The sequence below is a fragment of the Hemicordylus capensis genome, chromosome 4, assembly GCF_027244095.1.
Source record: "Hemicordylus capensis ecotype Gifberg chromosome 4, rHemCap1.1.pri, whole genome shotgun sequence".
NCBI lineage: Eukaryota > Metazoa > Chordata > Lepidosauria > Squamata > Cordylidae > Hemicordylus > Hemicordylus capensis.
Window position 1 is genome coordinate 155,167,740 of NC_069660.1, and position 25,247 is coordinate 155,192,986.

General features: G+C 44.8%; 1 protein-coding gene and 1 long non-coding RNA gene across 5 annotated transcripts in view; one reads left to right on the forward strand and one right to left on the reverse strand.

Annotated features, from left to right (window-relative positions):
- Window positions 1–8,559, forward strand: part of LOC128323600 (uncharacterized) — a 50,253-nt gene extending 41,694 nt beyond the window's left edge. The window contains exons 2-3 of the long non-coding RNA XR_008306372.1: window positions 5,929–6,081; window positions 8,294–8,559. This is a non-coding gene — a long non-coding RNA (uncharacterized LOC128323600). The remainder of the gene's footprint in view (window positions 1–5,928; window positions 6,082–8,293) is intronic.
- The window catches only part of CACNA1E (calcium voltage-gated channel subunit alpha1 E), a 673,520-nt gene that overhangs the window by 620,052 nt on the left and 28,221 nt on the right, over window positions 1–25,247 (reverse strand). The window lies entirely within an intron of this gene.

Consider the following 25,247-nt stretch of genomic DNA (forward strand, 5'->3'; position numbering starts at 1 on the left):
GCTGCCCTTGAATCGGGGTAGATTTGATTCAAATTTGATTTAAACAGGCTAGGAGGCAGCAAGGTGGGTTGAGTGGCAGGGCACCATGGGAGCTGCCTAACACCCAAACCACAAAGTGATCAGGTAAATGGTTGATTGTTAAGGAATGTTTACATTTTAAGTGATTTTGTATTTTTCTGCCATAGGGAATAATGGGGATTCAAAGCCGCCCCATTATTTCTCATGGATAGTGACTAGGTGCTCAAAAGCAGTTTGGGGGTAAAGCACCATGGATGCTGACTACCACCCAACCCTCAAGGCAGTGGGGCACCATAGTGATTTTTAGGGAATTTGTATGTATTCTAGAATCTCTGCTGCTAAACTAACTTTTACTCATAATGAATCCCTATGAAGCAGCAATGTAACCAGGTGTGGAGGGAGGCCAGAGGTGGGCTGGGCTCTGCCTGCTGCCACAGCCCTCCGCCCCCACCCCCTGCATCAGCATCTGGTGTAGTGAGCAGTTAGCCATGCCCCCTGCATCCAACGTCAGATGTGGGGGCATGGTTTAGCTCTCAAACGAGAGCTAAATCCAGCCATGCTGTGAACACAGCACTGGCCAATTTAGCTCCCAAACGGGGCTGGGCAGCCCCATTTGGGAGCTAAACCACGGCCCCACATCTGACATTGGATGCAGGGGGCAAGTCAGGGGTGGGAGGTGCCGGCCCATGAGGAGTGGTAGCCCAGGTTCTTTGAACCCATTCACTCAATGGTGGCTCCGCCCCTGAATGTAAGATCAGAGAATCTAATGTATGTAGACTCTCAGATGTTACATTACTTCCACACAGGGATTCATTATGAGGAAAATTTAGTTAATATTAGAAAATCTAAAATACATACACATTTCTTTAAAATCACCCGAGTGCCCCACTGTCTTGGGGGTTGCCATAGGGCCATACCCCCCAACCCACTCCAGGTACTCTGGAGTTCCTAGGCACTACCCAAGGAGAATAATGGGGCCGCTTTGAATCCCCATTATTCCCTATGGCACAAAAATACAAAATCACTTAAAACTAAAAAAAAAATCCTTGAAAATCACCCAAGTGCCCCACCAGAGACACTCAGGAGGACATGATGAAATAGCAATGAATAAGGGAAACTCGAATAAAATCAAATTCAATTAGAATTCTATTTTGGCCAGGGGTGCCAGGGCAGATTGGTTTTGAGGTTGAATCACTCGCATCGACCAGATTTGAGTCAAATCAATTTGACCTCAAAATGATTTAGACATCCCTATAAGTGAGCCCTCTTATGGCAACATGAGAGTATAACTATAGAATAGGCATCATTCATAAATATTTTATTATAAGTGCATACAGAATTCATTAACAAATTACAGCCTAAGATCACATACCTATAATTATTATTATTTATCCACATGTCAGTAAGTTACCATCATGATCCATTCCCATCTTCTCATGTGGATTTTGTCTATTCCAGTATTCCATAAAATACTACCAATATTCCATCAGATTATTCTTTACATCACCCTTTCCCATATTCTTCTAATAGTATGTAATTTTTAGATAAAAATGTTACATCATATAGCTCTCCACAGATCCACTGAGTTTTGCAGTTAAAAAGCATGCTGTGAGCAGCATTTCCCCCCATCATTCTCCAATAATGAGGATTCACCTCAATTTCCCAAGATTTATTATCAGATTTATTGGTAAATCTAATCACATCTCATTCTTTGCCTGCCAAAAAGTGTCTCTTCCAGCAGAACCATAAAATGGGACTGATTCCAGCCCCTCTTCCTTACACTGCCAACATTTGGGCTCTAGTTGGTGAGATATTAAAGTCTCTCTGGATTAAGATACCATTTATAGTTGATACAAGTTTTAAACAATTCCTCTTTCTCTCCCAATGCAGACACAGAGAGAGATGTTCTTATGAACACGTAATGCCAGATATAATGCAGAGATTTGTCATCAATTTAAGACAAGAATTTGTGGGCACAACCCACCTGCACACATATAGAGGGATTGCTGTAGGGCCCAGAAAAGTCCTACTCTCCCCTCCTTCTTGCCCATGTACACACTGCCATTCAGTAACTGTTACCTGGGATAAAAGGCCCAAGGGCTTCCTGTTTCTTTCTCCATCTCTCCCTTTCCAACCTGGAGCTCTGGCTAGGAATCTGCTTGCATTCAGGTGCACCAGTAGAAATGTGCGCCTAGTTTTCTGCTTTACTCTGTTCAAAAGACATACACAGTATTCCCTTTCCCTCACCTAGGTCCCACTTGAGAATTCTGGCATCAAAGCAATGTCATGGTGTTTAAGTTAAGCTTTCTATAAAGCATCTTTACCAGCAATCAATATTGATGCACAAAGACATAAACATTCACTCTCAAGATTTATTCCTGTTTTTCAAAAAGAATCAGAATTCAATATTGCTTGGGGGAAAGAACTATAAAACTTCAGTGTGATATCTGTAGATTCTGAAGACAGCATATCCCTTATTTACTTAATCTTGTCTGTGGTAATAAAGTAGGGCATGAATTATTAAAAGCCATGGATGCATAAGAGAGTTAGGGCGACAACAACTACAGGTTGGCTTGTGCTATTAGAATAGCAGCTAGAAATGAAGGTCTGTCCTCAGGACCCTCTCAGCTTGACCTCCAGCCAGGGGCATAGCTAGGGGAGAGGGGACCTGTGTTCGCCCCTCTCCCTGGCAGCCCCTCAGAGTGAGGGAGATAATGATGAAAATAGGAAGGGGTGGAGCTGAGGGGCCCGGGTTCTTTGAACCTATCAGCTCAATTATAGCTATGCTTCTGCTTCTAGCTGCAGCTACCACAGACTCAGTTGGTCATATGCTTGCCAGCTGTGCATCCACACCTGTTCCCATATGACCCTGCTCAGTTAATTGGGTCATCTGCTGACACTCTGGTGAGTGTCCCGACTTTGTCAGAAGCTAGAGTCATAGTATCTAGGGAGGGGACCATTTTAGCAGTGGCCCCTAGGTTATGGGATTCCCACCCAAGGAGGTCTGTCTGAAACCTTCCTTCCCTTGTTCAGGAAATAGGTTAACATTGAGGCTATTCACACGATGGCAGAAAATTGGGCTAGCCTCTGCTAGCCAACGGGCTCAGCTGCAAGCCCGGTGGTTCTTAAGCGGGTCACACGTTTAAGCAGCCCGGTGCTTAAACTGGGTTTGCGGAGCAAGCGCTCCGCAAACCCAGTTTTTGCAATCGTGAGTTGCCACGGTGCGGCTCTGTGGCAACTCACGAGTAGCCCCTCATGGTAGCAAGCATGACTTGTCCCCTTAAGCTAAGCAGGGTCCACCCTGGTTGCATATGAAAGGGAGACTAGAAGTGTTTGCACTGTAAGATATTCCACTCAGGGGATGGAGCCACTCTGGGAAGAGCATCTACGTTCCAAGTTCCCTCCCTGGCATCTCCAAAATAGGGCTGAGAGAGATTCCTGCCTCCAACCTCAGAGAAGCCACTGCCAGCCTGTGTAGACAATACTGAGCTAAATGGACCTATGGTCCGTCTCAATATATGACAGCTTCCTATGACTCCTGACCGGGAGGCTCAAAAGCAGCCTCCCAGCTCAGGGGTCTCTCCAGCATGCCCTGGCCCCCACACTCCCAAGCCCCTGCCAGCTCCGTAGTGGAGCCGGCAGTCGCGTGGGCAGTCGCCATGGCTGCCCAGAGCAGACTGACTGCTCGTCTGTGGGGAAAGTGGGCTAAGCCCGCTCTCCCTGCAAACCCTCCCCTGGCGGCTCCCACTGATCGTGGGAACCACCTCATAGACTTCTTCCAGAAAGCTTTTGGATGGATAAGTATTTAATTATATTAATGTCTCATATTTTTCCTCTTGTTTTGTCTATTTCTCTTGTTGGCTTTGGTGCTGCCCAAGACATTTTGTTGCTTGAAGGAAGTGCCCCTTGCCTTTTCTCCCCTTTCTTTCTGTTTCACACCTCTCCCCTTGCTTTCATGGAGAGCCAGTGTGGTGTAGTGGTTAGAGTGCTGGTCTAGGACCGGGGAGACCCAAGTTCAAATCCCCATTCAGCCATATGAGACTTGCTGGGTGACTCTGGACCAGTCACTTCTCTCTCAGCCTAACCTACTTCACAGGGTTGTGCTGAGGAGAAACTTAAGCATTTAGTACACCGCTCTGGGCTCCTTGGAGGAAGAGCAGGATATAAAATGTAAATTATTTATTATTATTATTATTATTATTATTAATTTTCTGTTAGATTGTGTTTTCCCTCACTTTTATATCTGCTTAGGGAAGCAAATGTGATATCACTGATTTCCACTACATGTAAGGATATGTAGTAGGTTCATTTATAAGCAAGTAAGTGTGACACATGCCCCAAAATCTTCTGCCTGAAGCAGCCCTCTTCACCTTGCTTCATAGCTGGCTGCCCTAGTTAGGTATATGTTGGATCAGATTTGTGATTTTGGGTTTTTGTCACTTCTATCAAGCCCATGGCAACCCTGGAGTATTGAGGCCGTCCACAGGCCACAGCTGCCCTCAGCACTTCTTGGGGCTGCCAGAGGCTTGCCCCCACCCCCACAGAACAAAAGGCTCTTACACACCCCATTCGCTCCCTCCGGGGCCACCAGACACATCCATCCGCTCTTTTGCCCCCTGCACCAGCTCTGGCCAATAGCAGGACTGGCTGTGCAGCCTGTTGCTCCCAGACGAGGCTTTGTTCATGCTCTGGGTGCTTTTTCCTCTGTCTCACTTGGAGCAGAGAAAGAACATACCCAAACAGCGCTTGAACAAAGGTGCTGAATGGGAGCAGCAGAAGGGCAGCGCAGCCTGACCTGCCTATAATGGCCATGCTCCTGCCATGGCATCATGCATAGGGGCATGACCAGTGTGCTCTGACGTACATGCATAAGACAAGCAATGGTTATCCCCTACTAAGTGAGCAAAGAGGCACCTTTTAAAGTGGCAATTCTCTTATATGTAGTAGAGGGAGAATAACCGGCCCTATCTAACCACAGAACAGGATCCCTCCAGTGGCTGTTGGTGGTGTATTCCTTATGTTTCTTTTTAGATTGTGGGCCTTTGGGGACAGCAAACCATCTTGTCTATATATTTTTTCTATGTAAACCACTTTAAAAACTTCTGTTGAAAAGTGGTATATAACTATTGTGGGGGGCGAGGGTGGCCATTCCATAGTTGACAGTGAGCTCCCTATGCCTCTGACTTTTATGGTTGGGAACCTTTAAGAAAGTGGGGTAGAAATGACAAATTAATTTTTAAAATACTTTAACACATCTGTGGGTTTGTCATATTTGCTCTTCCTTCAGGGAGCTCAGAGCAGCATAGATGCAATTACCCTAACATTCTTGTGCGATAGCTTCAGTGGTTTTATCTTGCCTTTCCAGAAGTTCAAGGTGGCTTAAAATCCAGCATTCAAACAAGAATGAAAAACACTATAAATGAACAGCAATAATAAAGCTATTTCAAACTATCTTGCCATCTACTTCTCAAAGCAAAACATAACCACCAGCCATTTATACACTTTTGCCTAAAGACCAGGAGGGAGTGGTACATAGTCATACATCTTCAGGTCCAAAAACATGTAGGGACCATCACAGTCAGCACAAACGTAGCCCTCCTATTGTTAGAAATGTTGAAGGGGTTCATGGGGGCAAGGAGGAAGCCTACTTAACCAACTGGCATATGGCAATAGGTGAGAAATGGGGCACACATCGCCACCACGAATGATGGATCATGGAGTTTCTCCTTTGGCCTTAGAATGGCAGGGAGGAAGTTGGTGTCACCCTGCATCCTCCTCCTCCTCCTCCTCTGTGTAGTAGTCTTCATTTTCTGCTTGCCAAGAGATTCTGGGAATATGTCATTGGTCTATCCATTGTTCACCACCCTCTCCCACACCTCTTTCCTCTTGTCATTTATATCTGTTGTACAGGACACATCCCCGCAGCCTGCTGTGACCATCGCCGGCCTTCCAGGTGGAACAGCTGCAATCAGAACTCCTTGTCTCACTTTCTCTCTACTTTCCCAGCAACCAGTTTGCCGCATCATGACTTCTGGATGGCATCTGTTCTCTTCCCATCAACTGGTATGCCCCGATTTGTCACACTACACACATAGCAGCAAATGTCCCAGAATCCTCAGAGTGAGCCCTTCAACACACAATCCCCCACAGCTGCCATGATGACAGCACTAATGGTGGGTCCTTCAACCAGACACAGTATAGGCCTTGTCAAATGCCTACCTTGCTGATCTGTGGCCCTGCTCATCCAGCTTGTCACAGATATCCCATTATTGAAATGGTCCAGATAACATCGACACACTGAAACACAGGGAACCAAAATCATAGCCCAACTTAGCGGAAGAGAGACAGATGGGTTAGAAAGAACTACAGTAATTTGGCGCAGCAGGAAATGACTTGACTAGCAAGCCAGAGGTTGCCAGTTCAAATCCCCGCTGGTATGTTTCCCAGACTATGGGAAACACCTATATCGGGCAACAGCGATATAGGAAGATGCTGAAAGGCATCATCTCATAATGCGTGGGAGATGGCAATGGTGAACCCCTTCTGTATTCTACCAAAGACAACCACAGGGCTCTGTGAGCACCAGGAGTCGACACCAACTCAATGGCACACTTTACTTTACAGTGATTTCCATCTCTCTCTCTCTCTCTCTCTCTCTCTCTCTCTCTCACTCACACACACACACACACACACACACACACACACTCTAAAGTTTCTCAGCATTTACAAAAGGGTTTTTGCACAACCACGATCTATGTCCTAGTCTCCCTCCCTCAGGGATGTTTTCAGCATTACAAATGACAGGATCAGGAAGGGGAAAGTACTGGTACATATCGTGGCAGTCCAAAATTAAAATGGAGAATGTTGCCTTTGGGGGAGATTCCTGGATAATTAAAGCATTAATTCATGCCTCAGCCTTGCTTAGAGCAGGCCAGTGCTACAAGTCGCCACAAAATTCCTTCAATAAAATCTATGTGCTTTTCAATCCAGCTTCTTGCTTTGAACTTTGTGCAATTTCATTATTAAGAATAGTTAGCAAGCCTTTCACACACAGATTGTAAAGAGAAATTCCTCCATTTAAATAGATAGGATATTTTTTAAAAAAATCACCTCTGGAAATAACACACTTGAAATGGACAGTCAACCTAGTATGAACAGGTTAATTGTTTCAGAGCCCAGAATTATTACTTCCTACATGTTGGGAAGAAGCTTCTAGCTGCTGAGACAATAATTCTGATTATATCACTTAATGGTGTTAGCCTTTTAATGCCATATATCTATATAAAAAATAAATCCTCTCTCATAATGTTACTTTCCAGTTTCGCCCCCTTCAACCCACCTGTCAAGGGGTGCAAAAATCCAGGTGCCACAAAAGGTCTTGAAAACTTGGCTTAGTGAGAACTGGTACCTGCATTACTAAAAAGAGAACAAAGCAAATTTCTCCCCATCTTCTTGTGTGCTGCTAGGAACATATAGAAAGTTGCCTTTTACCAAGTCAGACCATTGGTCCATCTAGCTCAATATTGTCAACACTGGTCCATCTAGCTCAATATTGTCAACACTGGTCCATCTAGCTCAATATTGTCTAGCTCAACAGCTCTCCAAGGCTTCAGGCAGGGCTTCTCTTCCCACCCCTACCTGGAGGTCTGAGATACCAAAACATACCAGTGACAACGGGATCATTCAGTTCTCTCAGTAGCACACTCTGGTCTTCATTTCATCTTTCTACTGTTGGCTTTAGAACATTGTACTAGTAGTGTTGAATAGGCCATGTGGCAAACCACTTTAAACTTGCTAAAGAAAAAGTAATTAACAATTCAAAAAATGAGTTGTGAGAGAAGAGGGTGAAATAATTATTTAAGATCCTTCTTGCTTATTTCATTATTTCTGCCCCTTTGGGTATGTTTATTATCACATTTTCAAAATTCTCTCTGTAACCATGAAGGTGAGAAACCTGCTTTTTTAAAAAAAAATGAAAAGGAGGAGGGGAGAAAGATTGTTCCCACAATTCTAACAAACCACTAGTGGTACACATGCACAAGCACAACTTGGACTGTAGTTGTCTTACAAAGTCAGAATTTCAGTTGCTGGAAGGAATGGTGTATACAGCTATGCAATACATATTTAAAATACACCATATTTCAAGGCAATAAGCTTCCCTAGCTCAAATAATAATGTGCATATTCAGACTGATAAAACATTAACTGAGGCTGCATAGAGGTGATATTTACTTCATTGAGTCACAAATAGGTGCGCCTTGTGTTTCTTTCAAAAGGTCAACAGAGAGGAACACTGATGAACTTCTCTGGAGCCACTATTAAGAAGGCGCTTCTCCTTCCCACAGAGATTCTTAACATTGTGGAGATCAGCAAAACCCTTCGTGATCTTAGAAGGCAGCAAGGTCATACAATTTTATAAACTGTGAAGATACAAACTCTTAGAGATACTGCTCTAAGAGCAGTGGTTTCTACATACATAAATTAATAAGAATCAAACAGGCAGAGCCTATTTTAGATATTTACTCATGCTTCCCAAAATGCTGTCTGCACTTTCTCTTTGCTTTCTACAACTTCAAACCAAATAGCTTTTCCATTATATAAGCAACATGCTGTGATATGTTATTAGCTACCTATTTAACTCTACTCACTATGCATTTTTACAAAGCTCTGATTAATAAATCAGCCTCCTCTAAAAAAAAGGGGGGGGGAGTAGAGATCCACTAATTTTGTGCTGCGCGTATTACCAGTTTGCCTTTAAAGCTGTGTCTGATCAGGGCCAGAGATCTGAGAGAAGAATGTGAATCTTCCCTTATGGCCAATACAGGTTCCTCTATGGGGATTGTTAGAAGATTGTCTCTGGATACACAGTTCCTCTGGAATGGGAAAAGCCATCAGAGCTTGGAGGAAGTGATCCCCCACATTTTGCCATTTTGGAACACACACACACACACACACACACAACTAAATGTTCCTTGGAGTGCAGGGCCTCTTTCTGAGGATCTGATGTAGTAAGATTAGAGAATCTGCTGCAAAGAATGAGTGTGCATGATGCTTGCCAAATATATATTTGCAAATAAATATCAAGAGTACTATGTCCTCTAAAGGAAGCTAACAATTACACCTTTTGAATTACAGTGTCTCCTTCAAATATTAATAAACAGCAGTATAAAATGCAGCATTACTTGCAACACTGAAAATCTCATTGTTTGAATCAATCCTCTTCTTTTGGTACCAGTAGAGATGATATAAGTCTCTTTGCAGGTCACCATTTCGGTGGTTATTAGTCTCTGGCAATCTCTTCCAAATTTCTAGTTGCAGAAACACAATCCACACATATCCTTGAGGCAATAAGCCCAAGAAGGAAGAAGCTGGGAAAAGGTGAAAGAATCCTGCAACAATTAACAATACGTTTGACAGTGTGTGTCACGGGCAAAATTGTTGCAGCACTCCCCTTTTTATTTCCTAACTTTATCTTATTTGAGCCAAGCTTTTTAGGATTTAGATAGCTCTCATGCCAGTCAATATCCACGTATCTCTCTATTGTTGTATGCGGAGGTGTGCATGTTCAGACCTGCAATGCCACCAGCAGCAATATGTACAAAACTTAACTCAGGAGGACATAAAACAAGGGAGGCCCTACTGAGCACCTGAAAATCCAGGGTGTTCCTTCTCCCTCTCTTCATTAAACAGACACTAGGGTTACATATATTCTACAGAGAGCCCCCATGCACACAACCAGAGGCGTAACTAGGGAAAACGGCACCCGGGGCAAGCACTGAAATGGCGCCCCCCCCCCTGCCGCCCCCCCAACATACTACATTATACTTAGGTTTTTCCTCACAAGCGCCCGCCGCCGCCGCCAAGCCAGGCCACTGACTGGCCGCTAGGCGCCAGCAAAGCAATGGGGGGGCGCAGGCGGCGCGGAAGGGACCGCTCGTGGGGAAGGGGGCACCGACGCGCTCCCTTGACTGCTGCAGCGCTGCTGCACTGAGCAGGAAACATTTGTATTAACAAAAAATTTAATTTTTTTTTAAAAAAAATTGGTCATGGCGGCGCCCCCCACGTGACCAGAAAAGATGGCGCCCGGGGCACGTGCCCCCCCTCCCCCCTATAGTTACGCCTCTGCACACAACCATATGCCCAAAGGGCTCTCTCCTGAAATCAGAAACCCTGGGGAAAGCAGGATTACTATCTGCATGGAAATACCCCTACTGTATGTATGCAGGCGATCTGCATATGTTCTAACCAAGGATGGAGCCACCATTGTGCGAACAGGTTCAAAGAACCCAGGCTGCCAAAGGGAAAGGCCGCCTAAGCCCACAGGGATGTGTGGCCAGGCTCTGGAGAGCCCCGAATGAGCTCTCCCAGGCCCGGGCTCTGAAGAACCCCAAGTGAGCTCTCACTCATCCATTTCAGGCAGCGTTTTCTGCCTGACAGCCTTTATTTCCCTTTCTCTCCCTCCAGCAAAAGAGAAAAAGAGAAATAAATGCTGTCAGGCAGCAAGCACTGCCTGAAATAAATGGAGAGAGTTTGCTCAGGCTATCCCAGGCTTGGGCAATAGGTGATTGGATGATGTCACACACACAGGGCCATGGCCCAGGCTTCAAAGAGGCCGAGCAAGCTCTCTCCCATCCATTTCAGGCAGCGCTTGCTGCCTGACAGCATTTATTTCTCTTTCTTTCCCTCGCTGGAAGGAGAAAAAGGGAAATAAAGGCTGTCAGGCAGCAAATGCTACCTGAAATGGATGGGAGAGAGCTCGCTCGGGGCTCTTCTGAGCCCAGACATGGGTGGGGTAGAGCTCACTTGGGTCTCTCTGGAACCCGAGCCACACCCCCATGTGCATGACATCATGCACATGGGGTATCACTAGAGGAGCCACCAGGTGGGGCTGGACACAGGCTGCCGTTCAACTGGCTCCTCACCTGCAGCATTGGCTTCTGCTGATGTCAGTCTTGGCTCCCTTGCTGATGCTGCCCTCTTCCAGATTGCCCAGCTGCCTTACCTTCTGAACATGAGCTGCTGATTTAAATGGCATCAGCTGCAACAGTAAGGATAGAATGGTAGCTGGTTGTCATTGCCACTACTTGGCTTTCTCCCTCTCTCTCTTCCCCCAACATACTTGTGCGCTTTATTTGCTCTATGTTGTTGGGAACAAAAAGTGCATACGTTTGTTGGTGGAAGTCGCAGGGAAAGAGAGCAGGAGAGAAAGCGAAGCAGCAGCAGCAGCAAGGAGGGGGCACTGCTCCACCATGCTAGAATTTCCTTGTCACTGCTGACTTGAAATTTAAAACAGCAGCGCACACTCAGAAGGTAAGGCAGCCAGGTGATCTGGAAGAGGGCGGCAGTGGCAAGGCAGGCAGGACTAGCATCCATGTCAGGGGCAGGGCGCCCACACTGCCCAAGGCCACTACCTCACTTTGCCTCATGGGGGAGCCGCTCTTGGGTAAAGGGCAGCACAGCCTGCTAATATAACCCTGCTTCTGTTGTTCATTGCCCCAATATGTTGTTTGTCTTGTAGTATTTTTGCTGATCACCCTTCACTTAGTGGAGTGTACAAATCCTCCTTGTATGGATTTCATTCAGAAAATGCAACACTCTTGGATGCTTTCACAAACAAGAGTTATCTGGAGGAGGAAGGGAGAAATTAGAATTTGAATGAGCAACCACTAGTATTCAGTGACTAAAGAACAAATAACTTACGTTATGGAAATTACTAAATCTGAATTATTGCTAACCAATTAATTGAACAAATACAAACATTTATAAATCAGATCATACAATTTCATCATTTACCTCCTACTGCTTCAGCATCTTATTTAATCCATCCCTTCCCCCACAACTGGTTCACAGCCTTGATTGTTTGTGTTGCAGCCACTAGGCTTGGCTGGCAACCTTGTCTGCTGGACTCTGGCAGAGGCCTTCTCCTCAGTCAGCATCCATGTTTGTGAAATTGTTGGCTCTTCTTTCTGGTCTCTGTCTCCTGCAGGCTTAGAAATGAGAAATCTTCTTCCATTTAGTCACTACTTTTGCTTTTAGGTGGGTTTTCCCAGCTTTCAGATGAAGCCTTTGCAGCTTTCAGACAGAGCTCTCCCTAGCTAACAGGCTTCAACCATCACGTTTCACTTTGCCTCTCAGGGGTCTCTCCCTGTTGTTTCCCCTTCTCTGATTTCATAAGTTCCCATGGCAACTGGAACTAGTCAGCAGCTTGTCTTTCATCCTGGATTAATTTTTAGTTGGCCACTCCTCACACAAGGTTCACTACATCCCTAAATATTGATAACTGCAGGTCTGGCACCCTAGACACCATTCTTGGATTTCCAACTCGTTTCTTTTCTAAAATGCCTCACATATTGAAATGTTTCCACAGGGCATACACACCGGAACATGGAGTGCCCAGTTGGCCCTGTGGTCTCTCAAGCCATCTTCACAAACATCGCTCCACAAAATCTACCACTGGCAGAGAGCAGGGCTGCCACATGGAAAAAGAGAGGTCTCCTATACCTTTAAGAGATGCACAAAAGAGGGAATTTTAGCAGGTGCAGCTTGTCATGCAGGGGTAAGAAAAGCTGCATCTGTTGGACTTCCCTCTTCCGTGCATCTCTTAAAGGTACAGGAGACCTGTCTTCTTTTCCACATGGCAGCCCTGGCAGAGAGGCTCAGATGGACCCTTTGAATGTTAACCTAACATGATGGGAGTCACCTTTTCATGAGGAGTGGGGAACTTCCATGGTTCAGACCCTGCCCACATAACTGAGATATTTAAAATGACAATATCCTAGCCATGAAGTAACTGCTCATGGAAAAGCAACACCCATGAGGATAACATTTTAAAAGCAGTATCCATGCAAGCAGTATAATAGTTAAAGGACCCTATTCATGGGCCAGTTAATGGGACCTGCTACTCCACTCTCCTCCTCATAGCTAGCTGTGGCTGAAAGGCTAAGGCTATAAAATCAGCAGAGGTCCATCTGCAGTTGCCACTGGCTCGTCTGGTGGCTACTTGGGGATGAGCCCTTCTCCGCTGCTTCCCCAGAGTTTTGGAATACGCTCCCTGCTGAAATAAGAGCCTCCCCATCTCTGACAACTTTTTAAAAAGTCTTTGAAGATGCACCTATTCACCCAGGCTTTTAATTAAATATTGTTTTAACAGTTTTAACATCATTTTAAAATGTTATTTTAAAATTTAGATTGTAATGTTTTAACTTTTACTATATCATTTATTTTGTTTTAACTACTGTTTTAAGTTTTCTGTTGTCATTTATTTTAACTAATGTTTTAACTTTTTTGTTTGCTTGTTTGTTTTCAACTGCCAAGAGACATGAGTTTTGGGTGGTATAGATATATGTTAAAATTAAAATAAATAAATCAATGAATCATTGTCAGGAGGACATGCAAGTGGTTATCTAGCAATGTGTCCAGATAATGGTCTCTGGAGATACTTCTTCAGGGCAAATCCCTTATGAGGCAAGATGTGTCAACAGCCTCAGGCAGTTAATGCTCCATAAGGCAGCAAGTGAATGCACCCTACCCCCACCTGTTAGTGTCACTCACCTACCTACTGCTGCTGCCCCAGCCTCACCTCCACTGCTGCCCAGTCATGGGCCACTTTCTCCTCCCTGGCCCCACTCCTCTAGGTCAGAATCTAGTGCTGATACTGCCGTTCTTCCCCCTCACCTACCAGGTATGCATAGTTTTTGTCAGAAGTGTGAATTCTACAGCACTGGCTCTTAGCACTGCAGGAACCTCTTTTGACCACTAGAGGCGTGATGAGTTATGCTAATAGGTCTCTCTTGGTCAGTTAGAGTCAGTTAGAATTTTTAGTTGTTGAAAGAACATTTTTAAAAGAAGCTGAAGACAACAAATCTGACCAACACTCTGCTACTGAACCTGAAATCTCCTTTTAAAATGTTATTAAGTCTTCAATGCGCCCTTGATAAAGGACTTATTCCAAAACACGTTGGGTCTAATAAAGATACCAGAGAGGAATCTGAGGATTCCCTCTGTGTTTTGTTCTCTTGGTGTTCTATCCTCCTTTTTTCCTTCTAATGTAAAGCAATATGTTTGCACCCTGCCTTTGACCCTGGGCTAACGTGTGCCACTCCTTGCTGTTTCAGGCAGCTTATGGCTCACTGGCCCCATCTCTCACTGCCTCCATTTTTGCTTGCCCTTCTATCTTGCTGCCCCTGTGCTCTCCCTTCTAGCACCAAGCTTGTCCATTTCTGCTGCTGGGGAAGGCATGCAACAGTAAGATACAGGGGCTAGCGAAACTGCATAAGATCAGGGGAACAGCAGTAGTATTAGCAACAGTCTCTGATCCAGGGAGCAGGACCAGGGACAAGGGGGCAGGGCCATGTCAGTGGCATAATCCCCCAGATGGTGGGGCCAGCGATGGGGCAAGGTGATGTGCTGCAACTCACCTCAAGCTGTGAGAGGCGATGAGCTGCCTCTGCGCTTCCTAGGGTTTGGTTTCTGAAGCAGCCAACTCTGTCTGCATTTAGCCAATACCTGGATGGAATATTGCTCTATGCACTGCTCTGAGCCCCTTGGGCAGGGGCGTAGCTATAATAGGGCAAGGGGAGACAGTTGTCTGGGGGCCCACTGCCTTGGCAAGTCACATGACTGGCTCCCCCAGCCACGCACCCACCCGGGCTTCCTTCAGTTGTATTCATCCTCTGAAACTGATGTGAATGTTAAGACCTAAAGCGATCAGAAAAGCATGTCTTTCTCTAGTACCATTAAATGACTTGCATCGTCCACAATTTACAAAACCTTTAAAAAAATAATTTAGGATGATGTTCTATTGTGGTACATAGGATAGATAGATAGATAGATAAAAAATTTACTATGCTTTTTGTTACCACTATTCAGCCTCATTTAAGATTTCTTTACTCCATGAGCTGAGCTTCAGTGATGGTGTGGGGGCATTTTAAAATCTTGTCTCTGGGCCCACTCCAACTTTGCTACGCCTTGGGGGAAAGGTGTGATTAGAATGTAACCAAATGGAGAGGTATCTCCATCCAGGCATCTGAAATGGAGGGGAATGTGGTCAGAAGATTGGGAAGAGGGGATCTGCTTTTTTTAATTTAAAAAAAAAAGAGGAGGAGGAGGAGGAAATGCTTTAGGAAACAAGGACATAATAGCCTGTTCGCCAGTTTCAAGATAACTGTAGTTCCTCTGCCTGTATCCTATCCTCACAGCTTCTTTTTCCCAGTATACATGTGGGTGCAGCCTGAGGATTTTTGTACTGGGCACAAGCTAACATAGGCAATGAAGCACTTCCTGAATCACCATCTTTAAAATGTCACTGGTTGCAGGTAGGTCTCTACCATACCTTTTACTATTGTTACAAAATATTTATATTCTGCTTCTCAGCACAAGAAATTGTCAAAATAGTTTACATAGCAAATGAGGAAGAAGAAAATGGTTCCCTGTCCCAAAAGGAGACTTCAGCAATAGCTGCTGAGAGTCTATTATGGAGAGCTACTATGCAAAGCTGAATAGAGACAGTTGCTTTCCTCCAGCTAAATATAGGCACCCCTTTGAAAAGGTGCCTCTTTGCCCAGTTTTTGTTTTTACCAGAAACATCTTTCTATCTTCTTCACTGTGCCTCACCCCCAACGCCTGCTTTTCTCTCTCTCTTTACACTAAGTATAAGGAAGAGTTCAGTGGAACTTTAAAGCTAGCTCTGGCTCTCTCTATGAAATGTTCAGTCAGCCCTAACAACAGTATTGTGCTGCTGCTGCTGCTTAGATGTATGTACATAGTGGCACCCCATGTTTCCTAAATGAAGGCCACACTCCAGAGTTCACATTCCAAAGCCTGGGAGGCTACCTCAGATTAAGACCAAGTCTGGTTATGTCTGCCAGCTCAAGGCAAACACATACACGGGTCTGTCACATACAAGGCAAACACACACACTGGTCTGTCACTGATCTCACCTCTCCAACAGAAGAAATTCAGAGCAAGGCCCCCTCCCCCACTAAGTGAGCAGGGAGATTCCTATCAGGATTCGTGCCCCTCTCACTGAATGCTCCCATAGTACAAAGCACTGGCTCTGCCAACTGAGATCGCAAAGGTTAACAATCATCCTGATGGCACTAACACTTTTCAGCATGAGTAAGACAAAGATGACTAAACCACGATCACGACCATCTAGAAAGTCAAGGCAGACATGAAAATAACTGATCAGCTTCCATCAATTAGCTGGAAGCAACTATGGCAAGATAAACGGGGGAGCTTCTTTTGGCAGCTGAGTTTCATAAGTAACTGACACCCTGAAGCACTTAGTGTCCTTTTCTAGAAAAAGAGCCTGGCTTTTCACTGCTGTGCTTATTTTATGGCAAACACCACAGGCAGGCTGTGTCCACACTGGCTAGAAGCCAAAGATTCAGTGAGTTGGTTTGTTTTGAAGAGATCATCATACCAGAGCATTATTTCTTTAGGGGTGTGTGACACATGTATATAGCTAGTATGGCAAATTACTCAAGCATTAGATATCAGAACATATTTTGCATTATATCCTCCCTGCCCCTCCCTTTAGAAACAAGTCAAGTAAGCATACACACCAAAAGTCAAAGGAAAGAGGGCATCTCAGTCATTTTCCATGTTCTGGGGCCCTCTGGTGTATAGGAGGAGGGGGTTGAACTGGTGCTGGAACCTGAAGCTTAGAAGTGTATCCTGGGCATATACCTTTCTTTCCGATCTCTTGGTCTCCAAGACAAATATTCTCCCTGCCCCTTTTGTCTATTACATGACAACAGATTTTGCATATTCCAATCCCCTTTAAAAACATTTAGGGAGATGGGGAGGCAATTGCTCCCCTAATGCTTTAAACCAAATGTGGTTATTATGGAGGTATAAAGTAGTAATAAATGCTTGCAATGTACTGTTTTTAAATAATAAATGATTTCCTCCTGAATATTAGGGATGTGCAAATTGATTCGGGTACAAATTGATTTGTACCCGAATATAGCTGATACGGGTGATTTGGAGACAAAACAAATTCAAAATTCGAATCTCTCCTATTAATTCCCCCAGATTCCCAGCTTTCTTTCTTTCTTTCTTTCTTTCTTTCTTTCTTTCTTTCTTTCTTTCTTTCTTTTTTTAAAAAGCTAAGCTCTAGCCCTTGTAGAAGTAGAGTTATGGAGCAAAATGCGTGGTCACTATTTTTCAAGTGCTTGGATTCTTTGGTGTATAATAACTTTCCCTCAATGAATCCTTATGAAGATTCATTACACACCTTCATTTCTTCTATTCATTTTGACTGTTTTTCAAAAGTGCCAACTGTCATGTGCCAACTACACCCCACTTCCACCCACAAGGCAGTGGGGTACTACTCAGTTTATGTTCTAAAAAATTGTCTAGGTGTTAGGCTCTTTGGTGTCTAATAACTTTTCCTCATAATGAATCCCTATGAGGATTCATTACACACCAAAGAGTCTAAACACCTCAAAAAATCCTAAAATATAAACTGAGTACTCAGTGGCTTGTGGGTTGCAGGGTAGTTGGAACATGGGATGCCACTAATTCCCCACCCCCACCTACAAAGCAGTGGGGTCAAAATGAACAGAATAAATGGAGGTGTATAATGAATACACCAAAGAATCTAAACTATTCAAAAATACCTAAAATATAAACTGAGTACCCCTGGGGGGGGTGGAGGTAGGGGTAGGGTGCAGTTGACACATGGCAGTTGACAGTTGGCACTGTCCAATGATAGTCAAAATGAACAGAAGAAACGAAGGCGTATAATGAATCCTCATAGGGATTCATTATGAGGAAAAGTTATTAGAAACCAAAGAATCTAAACATTTCAATATTCTTACATTAAAATGAGTACTCCACTGCTTTGCAGGTGTGTGTGGGGGGCAGGAGGTGTAGTTCGCACATGGCAGTTGACAGTTGGTACTGTCCAGTGACAGTCAAAATGAACAGAAGAAATGAAGGTGTGCAATGAATCTCATAGGGATTCATTATGAGGAAAAGTTATTCTACACCAAAGGATCCAAACACTTGAAAAATAATGACTGCACATTTTGCTCCATAACTCCACTTCTACAAGGGTAAGAGCTTTAAAAAAAAATATGAAAGCTGTTGAATAGGATATGGTAACTTTGAATCCCCTTTGTTTCCTATGGCAGAAATGTTCAAAACCAGTAAAAACTAAAACAATTCATTAACTATCAACCAATTGTCCCCACTGCCTTGAAATTTGGGTGGTAGGTGGCACCCATGGGGACCTACCCACCAACCAAATTAGGTGCCCCTAGGACCTTGTTAAGTGGTCTGACATGTTCTGAATCCAAATTGAATCAAAGCAAATACAAATTGAATCTGGGGTGATTTGGAGGACGTAGATATGGATACAATACAAATTGGGGTGATTTGTTTGGGGCACAATTCAAATAAAAATAATCAATTTGTGCACATCCCTACTGAATAAACCCAAGAGCAGGCCTTGAATCTTGCTATCAATCATGCCTCCCACCTCTGAAGTCTGAAATGGCACCCATTTGTTCATCCTACACTTCAGCTTCACTTCAGGGTCAGCAATCAGCCCCCTGTCCAGGGCAATTTCTGCATATGCAAAAGCCCATGTGGAATCTGGCACAGCAGTCCCATTGACTTCTAAACTGGCCCTGTAATGGCTGCAGCTAACTACCCATTAACTCTACAAGCAGAATTTGATCCCCTAGAGGATGAAGTCAGACAAGACAAGTCTTAACATTCTAACATTTTTGTCCCTTACGCCTAAAATAAAAATATAAAAAATCCAAACAGCTATGAGCAGAAAAGTATACACAGAAACCTCTGTAGAAGAGGTTTACTTTAATTCTGTCATAAGTGTCATACCTTGTATCTACAAAGAATTTTAAATTATCATAATGACACTGTATTTCTTCAAGGCTGTATGAATAGGCAGTTACAATGGAGCCTTTGCTGCATCATCTTCAGAAGCTATTTCACAGCCTAAAAGATTCTCCCCATCAGGAAGTTCTACAGCCCACACTTCCCTTTCAGTTTGTCTCATCCCAATACACATGCCAGGGCTCAGTACAGAAACATTTTTTTTCTTCCCACTACTAGTAATAATTGTTATTACATAATGACAGCAAACAAAGAGATACAGCAAGATGGAAGGCGATGTTCCCAAGAGGGCTCTGCATAAACTGAGCCAGTGTGGTGGTGTGGCATGTTGGGCTAGGAAAACCTGGGTTCCCCACTCAGACATGAAGTTCAGTAGGTACCTGGGGCAATCACCACCTCTCAGCCTACCCTACCACAAAGGGTTGTTCCGAGGGTACAATAGGAGGCAAAAACCTCATGTGCTTCCCCAAGCAACTTGGAGGAAGGGTGGGGTAGAACTGTAGCTAATAATGAACAGGGATTCACTAGTGGTGAGCATCTTTCAGCCTGGCAATAGCATTTGTGGTGAATCAATCCATGCAGCAGAACAGAGCATGAAAACTTTGCTTGGGTTGTACCACTTCGGACTGCAAGTGGAGGCAGGGGTGGAGCTATAATTGGGCAGAAGCATCCAAAGAACACATGCTGTCCCTCCTCCAGGCTGCCTCACTAGCCTCTGGGGCCGCCTCACCTCTCCCCTCCCCCGCCCCGGCCACCTGGCTGCACCTGCTGCTGTTGCCTCCGCTGCCTACCTGCCCCCACCGCACACTGCGGAGGAGGAGGAGCAGAGGGGGAAAGAGTCTTTGTCCTGTATCCACCTTCTCTCCTCTCCCGTCCCCACCACTGCCTGCACAAGGCTTGGAAACATTTCCGAGCCTTGAGCAGGCGGAGGGAAAGAGAGGATAAGGCAGAAGCACGGAAGAGACTCTTTCCCTCTCCTCTTCCTCTGTCCATGGGATGCTTGGAAGCACTTCCAAGTGTGCCTTGGGAAGAGGAGGAGGAGAGGGGGGAAAGAGGAGGAGGTGAAGAGGGCAAGGGTAGGTGGAGGCAGGCGGGCAGCATGTTGGAGATGCAGCTTCTGCATGGCATCAACTCTTTGCACCCGCAACCCTAGTGATGATTGTTATGACATAATGATGGTTCCCCAGAAGTCCCAGCATGCCCCACATGAGTACACGGGGCATTTTGAGGGGGGGACCCCAACACCGGGAGCCTCGTTGTAGCCTCCCAGCCAGGGGTCTACTCATGTGTTGCCACAGTGCGGAGGCACACAACAGTGGCACACAATCACCAAAATGGGGTTAGCAGAGAGCTCGATCCGCTAACTTCTTTTTAGGGGAGGGGTATTTAGGCTAAGCCCATTTTGGTGACCGTGTGCCACCGTGGCGTGCCTCCACGATGGTTCTCACGACCACTGGAAAGTAGGCTGGGCTCTGCTTTCCCGTGGTTGTGAGAATAGCCTCAAAGTATTGATGAATAACTTCATCTGGATGTAAGCCAGTGACTGGAGTAGCTTGTCTCATAACTGTACACACATTTAAATTTGTGTGTGCATAAAAATCTCCACAGGGTACCTGAGCTGAAAGTTTGTGACAGGAGGGGTGCACTTATTTTAAAAAGGCTGGGAATCCCAACATTAGAAGAATAAAGCTAAAGAGTATCTCTTGTTTATTCACAAGTAATCCCTTGGAGACCTAGGATATGCCCTTCGATAACTTATTAAAGGGACTGGGGTGGGTGTTGAAACAAGACAAGAGTGACACACTTGTCTTGTGTCAACACACCACTTACAACTGTAAAACTTGCCAAGCCTTTAGGTCATGCCCAAACTTGCCTTGCCCCTTTTAGTTTACAAAACAGAGAAACCTCTGCTTTGGGGAAGAAGGAGAAGGAAGCAAAGGAGAAGGTGAAGGCGAAGGAGAAGAAATCTTCCTCCTCCTTCAGTTATTTATCACCTGCACAAGGATATCAGCGTTCTGAGCACAAAATAAATTATGCATTTAATCAGTCACAGAAAAATGAGGGACAAGAGGAGTAGGTGGGCTGGTCTTGACACAATGAGGGAGGGAGGGAGGGGTAAGCAAAGCAAAAGGAGCAGAAGCCCCCAAATACTGAAGATGTTTGGAGGTACCACCTGCACATGCATCTCCACAACCATGATAGCCATACATTTGGTGAGTTTTTTTGGATTTTTTAAGTTTCTGGAGGATATCTAAGGGCTGGTTCACACAGGCATATTCATCAGAATGAGGAATCATAGATCTAATGCCACAGATGGACCACCCATTCACTCAATCAGGCCCAGCCCAATAATGAGGCCAGGTGAAGTAGCTGCCTTAGATGGTAGATTGGCAGAGGCAGTGGATTGCCCACAGGCAGTGTCTGCTGGCCCACCACTCCCAACTGCTTCCACCAGCCCGTTGCTTGCTTCCTGGTACCCCTCTAACCTGACTTGCACTGCTGCCACAGATTTCTTCCTTTTCCTCCCTCTCCCAGTTTTGGCATTTTCAAAAACCAGAAGGAAAAGGATCAGAAGGAAGTGGGGAAGAGTAAAGTATGCTGTGACAGAGTGGATGCTAGAGCAGCACTCTATTCTCCTCCTCTCTGGCTTTTGAAAATGCCGGAGGTGAAAGAGTTGGGAGAGAATACCTGCCAGTATATGCATTTCTGTCAGTCATCAGTCAGGGCTGATCCCAGGTTTCAGGAGGCCTTGACAAAAACTGCCTTTCATGGGCCTCTCTGTTACCTGAGAGGGTTCTAAGAGAGTTGCTCCTCCTCCTCCTCCTCCTCCTCCACCACCACCACCACATAAAAGCTATAGACACAGAGCTGGATTTAGGACTCAGCAACTGACCCTTTGGAGGGCCTGGAGCCCTTCGCCACTGGCTAACTATGTCAGTTTCTGATGCCAATTCTGCATTTGGTTCTTAGTTCAAACTCCTAAAGCATTTTTCAGGAAACTGTCTCTCACTGGAGCCCCTCAACTAGCACGGAAGGTAATAAAAGTTGATGAAATTATTGGATCCTATCTGATGCAAGTGATTATCAAATCGTACAGCTGATAATTGTACTGACTCAGATAAAATCATTCAACATATCCTTATCTGATTGATGCATCATCCTGTAGGATATAATTACACATAGGAAATAATGGGAAATCATCAGAACATATTAGTTTAAGTCAGAATGGGATAAAGATTTCAGGCATGGTAGACCTCTTTTTGAGTTAATGGTGGGCTCCTTAATACCATCCCTCATTCCATACAGAAATGCCTGGGTTTCAGAGAAGCAGGCTAACCTTCCTGCTCTTTCACTCTTTTGCTTTGAATATATGGGCTCAACAATATTCAATTGCAACCTCTCATGGAAAGCAGAACCTTCTCAATGTTTCTCTAAAGTGTCACTCACAGATGTGTGAAGTTTTGGCTACAACAACTTAGGAATATAGGAAGCTGACATATACCGAGTCTGTTCACTGGTCCATCTAGCTTAGTATTGTCTACACAGACTGGCAGCAGCTTCTCCAAGGCTGCAAGCAGGAACCTCTCTCATCCCTGCCTTGGAAATGCCAGGGAGGGAACTTGGAACCTTCTGCATGCAAGCATGCAAGTGCTCTTCCCAAAGTGGCCCCATCCGCTGAAGGGAATATCTTACAGTGCTCACACTTCTAGTCTCCCATTCAAATACAACCAGGGCAGGCCCTGTTTAGCAAAGGGGACAAGTCATGCTTGCTACCACAAGGCCAGCTCTCCATCCTGTAATATAAAATTCTACATCCTTCCCCCGCAGCACTGTGATTGAAAGGGAGATGAACCAATTGCAACATGCTTGGAACAGCTCCTGGCCTGGAGCACTGAAGGAGAAAAGTCAATCATATCACTGCTCTTTCCCCCTTGGTGTTTTCCACATATGGCATCACCAGATTCAACAATAAGCATGTGACATCTGCACTGCACGGCAACACACGAGTAGACTCACAGGCTCGGGGGTCTCTCCCGGATGCCCCACACACTCTCGTGGGGCATCCTGGAACTTCCAGGGGCCGTGTGGCCCCCAATCCCCTCAGCCCCTGCTGGCTCCGTGAGCAGCTGTTCATCTGTGGAGAGAGTGGGCTAAGCCCACTCTCCCCGCAGAACCCCCTTAGGTGCTTCACACGTGTCATGTGAAGCGCCTCATAGTTTACTTGGACTTCCAAAAGGTTTTTGACAATCCTCCCCACCAAAGGCTAATGAGTAAACTTAGCAGTCATGGGATGAAGGAACAGGCTTAACTGTGAATTGGTAACTGGTTGAAGGAAAGGAAAAAGAGGGTAGAAATAAATGGACAATTCTCTAAATGGAGGGAAGTATGAAATGAGGTCCCCAAGGGATCTGTACTGGGACCGGAGCAAAATTTAATTTATTCATAACTATTCAGGGTAGTAAAATCAAAAACAGATTGTAAGCAGCTCCAAAAGGATCTCTCCAAATGGAGGCAACACAATCGGTAACATTTTGTCAGCAACAAAATGGCAAATGTGGTTCAGTGTAAGCAAGTGTAAAGTGATGCATATTGGGGCAAAAGAAACCCCATCTTCACATATACACTGATGGGATCTAAGCTGTTGGCGACTGACCAGGAGAGAGATCCTGGGGTCGTGGTGGACAACTCATTGAAAGTATCGACTCAGTGTGCAGCAGTTGTGAAAAAGGCAAATTCCATGCTAGGGGTCATTAGGAAGGGATTGAAAATAAAAATGCCAATATTATAATGCCCTTATACAAAACTATGGTGAAGCCACATTTGGAGCACTGTGTACAGTTTTGGTCACCGTATCTTAAAAAGGATATTGTAGAACTGGGAAAGGTGCAGAAGAGGGAACCCAAGACGATAAGGGTAGGCTTGTGCATTTCGATTTGGGTACAATACGTTTGTGCCCCAAAATGGCAATTTCAGAGATTTTGTAACCAAAACAAAATCAAGAATTAAAAAACAGATTTTTGTTTCCAAATCCAAATGACTGTGTTTCAGACAGAATGCTTTGTTCTTCAGAAAAGCATTGCAGTTGAAATTGACTTCTCTGACTCTCTCCACTCCAGCTGAGGCACTGAGTGATTAGCAGAAGATAAGATATGCAAAAAGCTGTTGAGCATGTGTTAAGTATGTGTTGTATTCAGTGTGGTTGAAATGCAAACCCACCTTGCAAAGGGATTTGGAAGGCAGCATTTTGAGACAGAAATACCCAAATATCTTTGTGAGCTCAATGCAATTCCAAAGCTCTTGCTAAAAGCCATAGGATAAATTGTGTGGAGAAGCTTTTCGAGAAGCTGGTTAGGAAAGTTCTGAAATTACACAGGTTTTTCTTTCCAAAGGTTTAGAAAGAATCTCTTGACTTGTTCAGGGGTCTTTTGAAGAGCTATTCTGTTTTTCTTCTATTTTTGAGTTATAGTGGTGTCTAAGTTTTGTTGCCCAAGTTGAGAAGTCAAATGAATATTTGAAGCTGTTCCATAGTACCAAGGCAGTTTTATTTATTTATTTAATTATTTACATTTTATATCCCGCTCTTCCTCTAAGGAGCCCAGAGTAGTGTACTACATACTTAGGTTTCTCCTCACAACAACCCCGTGGAGTAGGTTAGGCTGAGAGAAGTGACTGGCCCAGAGTCACCCAGCTAGTATCATGGCTGAATGGGGATTTGAACTCGGGTCTCTCCGGTCCTAGTCCGGCACTCTAACCACTACACCACGCTGGCTCATTGGTCTATCTTGCTATCTCAAATGACCAGTGGTCACTATTCCATGGGGAGGGAGTGTTTTTATTGAAAGATTGCTTGAATCCACAAATGGGTTTTGCTGCTGTGCTAGTGCCACAGGGACAGGCTCCCACCAGCTGCAAAATTCTCAAATAACTGTGCCAAAAATTAAGTGTCATTGTTGTTCATCATTCTCTTCACTCTTTCAACTTGTTTATGTGGGTCTTCAGGGGCAAAACAGTGGGTTGGGTGGCAGTGCCCCAAGGGTGGTGCACCCAGATTCCAAATAGGGCAAAGGGCTGATTTCTTAGGAATTTTTGAGGTTTACGCAGCTTTAAGATTTTCCCCCATAGGGAATAATGGAGGTTTCAGCAGCCCCATAACTCCACCTGGGGGGGCACTGGGATGGCCCGAAGCAAGTGGTGGTGTAGTGCACAGAGGGTACCAACCACCCCCCTGGATTGCTAACCCATTGGGGTACTGGGCTTTGTTGTTTCTGAGGTGTTGAGTTTAGATTCTCTGGTAGCAAATGAAATTTTTACTGGAAAACCATGAATCCACTCTCATATGCTACTAGAGAATCTACTCTCAGA